Source organism: Eschrichtius robustus, chromosome 13 (assembly GCF_028021215.1).
Source record: "Eschrichtius robustus isolate mEscRob2 chromosome 13, mEscRob2.pri, whole genome shotgun sequence".
NCBI lineage: Eukaryota > Metazoa > Chordata > Mammalia > Artiodactyla > Eschrichtiidae > Eschrichtius > Eschrichtius robustus.
This window is the reverse complement of record NC_090836.1, coordinates 17,020,618-17,026,998: the sequence shown is the minus strand read 5'-3', so window position 1 is coordinate 17,026,998 and position 6,381 is coordinate 17,020,618. Positions and strand designations below refer to the sequence as shown.

Here is a 6,381-nt window from a genome sequence, read left to right as displayed (position 1 = left end):
TGCAAAGGATAAAATAAATTCTTTAAAAAATTTTACTGGTAAATGTAAAATGCAAAACTATAAAACTCCTAGCAGATAACCTAGATGACCTTGAATATAGCAATAACTTTTTAGATAAAACACCAAAGATACAATCCATGGAAGAAATAATTGATAAATTGGGCTTCATTAAAATTAAAAATCTCTGCTCTCTGAAAGACAATGTCAAGGGAATGAGAAGACAAACCACAGACTGGGAGAAAAACATTTGCAAAAGACACATCTGAAAGAAATGTTACTCAAAATAAACAAAGAACACTTAAAAGTCAACAATAAGAAAGTAAACAACCCAACTAAAAAATGGGCCAAAGACCTTAATAGACATTTCAGCAAAGAAGATATATGGCTGGCAAATAAGCACATGAAAAAATGTTCCACATCATATGTCATCAGGGAAATGCAAACTAAAACAACGGGATATCACTACATACCTATTAGAATGGCCAAAATCCAGACACTAACAGCACCAATTCCTGGTAACAAATGAAGCAATGAGAACAGTCATTCACTGCTGGTAGGACTGCAAAATGGTACAGCCACACTGGAAGACAGTTTGGCAGTTTCTTACCAAATTATACATGCTCTTAACATATGATCCAGCAATTGTGCTCCTTGGCATTTACGCAAAGGAATTTAAAACATGTCCACACAAAAACCTGCACATGCATGTTTATAGCAGCTTTATTCGTAACTGCCAAAACTTGGAAGCAACCAAGATATCCCTCAGTAGGGATAAATTGTGGTACATTCAGACAATGAAAATAATATATATAATACATATATTCAGCACTAAAATGAGCTATCGAGCAATGAAAAGGCATAAACTTAAATACATATTACTAAGTGAAAGAAGCCAATGAAAAGACTACATGCTGTACGAATCCAAGGATATGTTATTCTGGTAAAGGCAAAACTAAGGAGACAGTGAAAGAATCAGTGGTTGCCAGGGGTGGGGAAACAGGGGAGGGATGAATAGGCAGAGCACAGAGGATTTTTAAGGCAATGAAAATACTCTGTACCATCTTATAATGACAGATACTTGTCATTACACATTTGTCCAAAACCATAGAATGTACAACATGAAGAGTGAACCCTAATGTAAACTATGGACTTTGGATGATTATGATGTGTCGATGTAGGTTCAGCAATTGTAACAAATGTTACCACTCTGATGGAGGGTGCTGACGACAGAGGAGGCTTAGCATGCATGGGGCTAAGGAAGGGGTAATACAGGAAATCTCTGTACCTTCCTTTCAGTTTTGCTGTGGATCTAAAACTGCCCCTCCAAAAAAGTTATTAAAAATAATAATTAAATAATTTAAAAAAAAAAAAAGAAAAAAGAGCAGGGAGGAAATGAGGGCTCTAATGCAATTCCTAACAAAATTCACTTGTGAAAGCATTTCTAAGTTAATGGTCTGTACAGATGAGTTAAAACTCTGCCTTTGACAATCTCAAATTCAACGAGCTTAAAATTAAATATATAATATTTTTTCATTATAGTTTCCCTCTAAAACTGTCACTGTATTCCCTGACATTTAAATTCAATATCTAGGCTCAATAAGTAGATACGGATGCATCTGAGATCCCTGAATCACCTAATACCTAAGTGCTCTAAACAGGTGTCTGCTAAGAAACATATAATCCATTTAGTGGAGGCCTATAATATTTGTTTTGTTTTCACAGATGGTGTTGGATTATTGAAGCGGAAATATGCCAAGAAGTTTTTAGAGTACCTTTCCATTTGAGTTGGACTTTGCATTATTTAAAGCTATGATAATTTAACTCTGCTCTAATCTTCCAGTCTGACCAAATCTATTATTTTCTATATCTCCTAAATTTCAGGTTTCCTGTTACTAACCCCTGCATCATACAAAAAGTTTCAGGGAGGAAAACATATCATTCACTTTCAAAGTGTTTAGTCTGTCTCCTTATCTTTTTCTTTTCAGAAGGCAGGCAATGGACACTAGTGGGTTGAAACGGAGTTAGGAAAAACAAATAACAGTAAATCTACTACTGACTGTTTGACCGTGGGGAAGTCATTTAATTTCTCTTTATTTCAGTTTAGTCATCTGCTAAATAAGGTAATAAACTTGTTCAAACTACTAAGTTTTTAAAGGGCAAACGTGTTAAAGTAGTTCAGGATTTGCTTGTTTGTTGAGAGATAATATAAATTCAAAATATTATCATTATTTACCTAATCATATACAATATCTACCATGGGCCTTTTAGTTACTAAGGGTGACAGTGTTTGTTGTAGAGTAGGAGTTGGACAGTGAATTCAGCTCTTTCATTTTGTGATCTTGAGCAAATTACACTTGTGTTTCTTCGGCTGCCTAGAACTTGACCTACTTTTTTTATACCTGGAGAATGCCTCATCGTATACATTGTTGTTGAACTCTCTCCCACTATAGAACCTGAAAAAGCCAAAAACACACACCTATATCTGCCTTTCACTACTAGCACTTAGGGTATTGGCACAGAACCTAGGCTTCTCCAAATAGATTCTTCCACCTGAGACTCTGAGCTCGGATTAAATGAAATAGGCATTGAGAGTAGAATTCATTTTGTCAATGGGAATGGCAGTGGTGGGGATGGGAGCTCTGGGAGTTTCCATAGGGCTGTTCCTACTAAATGGTGCTACTTTATTAGGCGAGGGGCTGACATGGGGATTCAGCTGGTTGTTCATGGTATCTATCTCAACTTTATACTAAGGAACTGGGAGAATCCAGAGGATGAACTTAGGGTGTGATATTTCATATCAGAATTCCATTTATCACGTGACCCTTCTAAAACCCTCATTCAAACAAATGGACTCAGTGGTGTTCTAAGTTCCCAGCAACTAGATTTAACTCAGAGCTGGTACAATTAAGTCCAAAGAGATCTGTGTATTTTTCAAGCTGTCCTAGTACACTAGGGAGGCTGGAGGACATGTTTGTGGTAGGCTGAAAAATGGCCCCTGACAATATACTCCACATCCCAATTCCCAGAACCTGTGAAAACAATGGCCCTCTGTATCCTCTGTATCCATGGGTTCCATATCCATGGGTTCTGCGTTCACAGATTCAACCAACTGCAATTGAAAATATATTTCTTTAAATCCTGAAAGTTCCAAAAAGCAAAACTTGAATTTACTGCTCACTGGCAGCTATTTATGTAGCACTTACATTATATTTACAACTAAATACATAGCATTTATATTGTATTAGCTATTATAAGTAATCTCAAGATGATTTAAAAGATGTACATAGGCTATATCCAAATACGACACTGTTTTACATAAGGGTCTTGAGCGTCCTCAGATTTTGGTATCTGCAGGGTTGGTGGGGATGGAATTAATCCAACACAGATACCAAGGGACAAATGTATCATCTTATATGGCAAAAGATGCAATTAAGTTAAGGCTCTTGAGAGGAAGAGTTTATCCTTATTTTTCTGATGGACCCTAAATGGAATCATAGGTATCCTTTTAATAGAGAGGCAGAGGGAATTCTGAGACAAACATACATAGAAGAGAAAACAATGTGAAGATACAGCAAAGAGAGATTTTTTTTAAAACATCTTTATTGGAGTATAATTGCTTTACAATGGTGTGTTAGTTTCTGCTTTATAACAAAGTGAATCAGTTATACATATACATATGTCCCAATATCTCCTCCGTCTTGCGTCTCCCTTCCACCCTCCCTATTCCACCCAGTAGGTGGTCACAAAGCACTGAGCTGATCTCCCTGTGCTGTGCAGCTGCTTCCCACTAGCTATCTATTTTACATTTGGTAGTGTATATATGTCCATGCCACTCTCTCACTTCGCCCCAGCTTATCCTTCCCCCTCCCCGTATCCTCAAGTCCATTCTCTACGTCTGCATCTTTTTTCCTGTCCTGCCCCTAGGTTCTTCAAAACTATTTTTTTTTTTTTTTTAGATTCCATGTATATGTGTTAGCATATGGTATTTGTTTTTCTCTTTCTGACTTACTTCACTCTGTATGACAGACTCTAGGTCCATCCACCTCACTACAAATAACTCAATTTCATTTCATTTTATGGCTGAGTAATATTCCATTGTATATATGTGCCACATCTTCTTTATCCATTCTTCTGTCGATGGACACTTAGGTTGCTTCCATGACCTGGCTATTGTAAACAGAGCTGCAGTGAACATTGTGGTACATGACTCTTTTTGAATTATGGTTTTCTCAGGGTATATGCCCAGTAGTGGGATTGCTGGGTCATATGGTAGTTCTATTTGTAGTTTTTTGAGGAACCTCCATACTGTTCTCCATAGTGGCTGTATCAATTTACATTCCCACCAACAGTGCAAGAGGGTTCCCTTTTCCCCACACCATCTCCAGCATTTATTGTTTATAGATTTTTTGATGATGGCCATTCTGACTGGTGTGAGGTGCTACGTCATTGTAGTTTTGATTTGCATTTCTCTAATGATTAGTGATGTTGAACATTCTTTCATGTGTTTGTTGGCAATCTGTATATCTTCTTTGGAGAAATGTCTATTTAGGTCTTCTGCCCACTTTTGGATTGGGCTTCTTGATTTTTTGATATTGAGCTGCATGGGTTGCTTGTAAAGTTTGGAGATTAATCCTTTGTCAGTTGCTTCATTTGCAAATATTTTCTCCCATTCTGAGGGTTGTCTTTTGGTCTTGTTTATAGTTTCCTTTGCTGTGCAAAAGCTTTTAAGTTTCATTAGGTCCCGTTTGTTTATTTGTGTCTTTATTTCCATTTCTCTAGGAGGTGGGTCACAAAGGATCTTGCTGTGATTTATGTCATAGAGTGTTCTGCCTATGTTTTCCTCTAAGAGTTTGATAGTGTCTGGCCTTACACTTAGGTCTTTAATTCATTTTGAGTTTATTTTTGTGTATGGTGTTAGGGAGTGTTCTAATTTCATTCTTTTCCATGTAGCTATCCAGTTTTCCCAGCACCACTTATTGAAGAGGATGTCTTTTCTCCATTGTATATTCTTGCCTCCTTTATCAAAAATAAGGTGACCATATGTGCGTGGGTTTATCTCTGGGCTTTCTATCCTGTTCCGTTGATCTATATTTCTGTTTTTGTGCCAGTACCATACTGTCTTGATTACTGTAGATTTGTAGTATAGTCTGAAGTCCAGGAGCCTGATTCTTCCAGCTCTGTTTTTCTTTCTCAAGATTGCTTTGGGTATTCGGAGTCTTTCGTGTTTCCATACAAATTGTGAAATTTTTTTGTTCTAGTTCTGTGAAAAATGCCATTGGTAGTTTGATAGGGATTGCAATGAGTCTCTAGATTGCTTTGGGTAGTCATTTTCACAATGTTGATTCTTCCAGCCCAACATGGAACATGGAATATATCTCCATCTGTTTGTATCATCTTTAATTTCTTTCATCAGTGCCTTATAGTTTTCTGCACACAGGTCTTCTGTCTCCTTAGGTAGGTTTATTCCTAGGTGTTTTATTCTTTTTGTTGCAGTGGTAAATGGGAGTGTTTCCTTAATTTCTCTTTCAGATTTTTCATCATTAATGTATAGAAATGCAAGAGATTTCTGTGCATTAATTTTGTATTCTGCTACTTTACAAAATTCATTGAGTAGCTCTAGTAGTTTTCTGGTAGCATCTTTAGGATTCTCTATGTATAGTATCATGTCATCTGCAAACAGTGACAGCTTTACTTCTTCTTTTCTGATTTGGATTCCTTTTATTTCTTTTTCTTCTCTGATCAGCAAAGAGAGATTTGAAGATTCTGGCTATGTGGCCAAAAGCAAAGGAATGCTGGCAGCCACAGAAGCTGAAACAGGCAAGGAACAGATTTTTCCTCTCGAGCCTCTGGAGGGAGCACAGCCCTGGCAGCACCTTGATTTAGGCCCTAGTGAAACTAATTTTGGACTTCTGGCCTCCAGAACTGTGAGAGGATAAATTTCTGCTGTTTTAAGCCACCATATTTGTGGTAATTTGTTATAGCAACCACAGGAAACTAATATACAATCCATTGATACATCCATAAATACAGCAAATGTATTTTCTAAAATATTGGCTGAGTGATTGCTTCAGCAGCACATATACTAAAATTGGAACAATACAGAAATTAGCATGGCCCCTGCCCAAGGATGACATGCAAATACATGAAGCATTCCATATTTTTAATGCATATCCAGATGTTAACAATAAATTCAAAAGAATGAAGAAAATTATTAGCTGAAATGGAAAATGAAAATAAAAAGCCTAAATGTCAAATATATAGGTTTTGTAAAACAATTTATATTAACATGAAAGGATATAAGGCAAAAATGAAAAGAATAAATCTAAAGAAACAGGGGGAAAATCTTCCTTAATTAAGACATCACTGTATCAAGGCCAATGT

At 36.6% G+C, this 6,381-nt stretch overlaps 1 non-coding gene across 1 annotated transcript; it reads left to right on the top strand.

Annotated features, from left to right (window-relative positions):
* Positions 1-6,058: 6,058 nt before the first annotated feature.
* On the top strand, positions 6,059-6,162 carry LOC137776049 (U6 spliceosomal RNA). Its single transcript, XR_011076169.1, has one exon. It is a non-coding gene; the product is annotated as a U6 spliceosomal RNA (small nuclear RNA).
* The last annotated feature ends 219 nt before the right edge of the window (positions 6,163-6,381 follow it).